Raw genomic sequence first — 1,517 nt, 5'->3', positions numbered from 1 at the left:
TCCTGCTAACCACAAGATGGCTGCTGTGCCGCATCAACTGATGGTCAACTCTGCTTGCCAGAACTGCCTTCCGGAGACTGTATTCCATGGAGACTCACCTACAGTTGCGGAACTGCACGAGACCCACACTTGATCCAACCTTGAATGGAATCTATTTTCCCTATTGTTAAAAACTTTGGACTCCTGGCCCCTCTCCCTCTACTCGCAGGTATCGCATTTTCAATGACCCCTCTGGAGGATAGCTGTCTATAGCAGAGATAGAGTAATTGGGAGAGGGGGAAAGGGCTGAGGGTCAAACATAGGATAAAAAACATATTTATATGTATGAAAGTAGAAATGGAACAGTATTGGTGACGACATGCTTGATTGAGACACTATGCAGTTTATCCTAGATGGGAAACTACACTTGGTGTGTTGTGATGATACTCAGGGAATGAGTGTTAGGCAATATAATTTAATATAAAAAAAAATAATAATAAGCAGGAGGAAAAAAAAAATGCACATTTGATGACTGAAGAGAGGTGTATGGACACAACTGGGGACTACTTTATAGTATGTGCATTCTACTCCCTGGGGTTTATGCCTAGGATCAGATTAATAAAAAAAAAAAATCTTAAAGCTATTCCCTGGTCATCTTATGGAATTTCTGGAATAAAAAAAAAAAAGGCAAAACAGAAACATGATAGTAAATTTGTTTTATTTTCATAGAGTATTCAAAAACCTAGAAACATTTGGTTATAATTTAACATAGTATGTTTCTGATACACTCCGGCAAGTCTTAAGAAGTAATATACCAAAAGTCTTTTAGAGTCCAAACCAACTACCCCAAATTTCCATATTTGTGTTAATGAAGAAGTGAAACAAAATTTTTATTGACACCCAAAACAGTAAAGCAAATTGGAAAAGCATTAAGAAAAAGTCAATCTTATGCTCATCCTTTTCTAAATTTACTGACCTAAGTGATAAAAATTTGAAGAAACATTTAAAAAAAGAATATTAAAGCAGAATATACTCTGTGAGGCAAGGATAAATCCTTGGGTCAAAATTATTAGAGCATATAGATTATTAAAACTGTAGCTTTAACCCATACCCTCCTTGTTAAGTTCACAAAGTCTCTAATTCTAACTATTAACTAGTTAGATTAAATAGTTAGCCTCAGTTTTAACTTTATGTAAATACTATCTATGACTCTCTTCTTACAAGGTGGTGGGCCAGCAGGATCCCACATGGCCAACTGTGCAGTTTAAATCCTGAACCTGGCATTTTGAAAAACATGCTGGGTGCACGATGCATGCTCAACAACCCGAGAGGAAAATAGAGGAGAAAAGATTGTGCTGTGGCATCCCCTTCGTGGGGGAGGAATGCTGATTCACTTTCCCTCTCTCTTTCCCCATCTCTCTCTCTGTTCCCATCCCTGTTTCTGTCTCTGGTGAGAATGTGCACCCTATAGCAAATTAAAAATATATATATATATAGATATATATATAGATATATATGATGATAATAATGTGAAAAAA

Source organism: Tupaia chinensis, unplaced genomic scaffold (genome assembly GCF_000334495.1).
Source record: "Tupaia chinensis unplaced genomic scaffold, TupChi_1.0 Scaffold143876_1, whole genome shotgun sequence".
In the NCBI taxonomy this organism is placed as follows: Eukaryota; Metazoa; Chordata; class Mammalia; order Scandentia; family Tupaiidae; genus Tupaia; species Tupaia belangeri.
Note: the sequence above shows the minus strand (reverse complement) of the source record.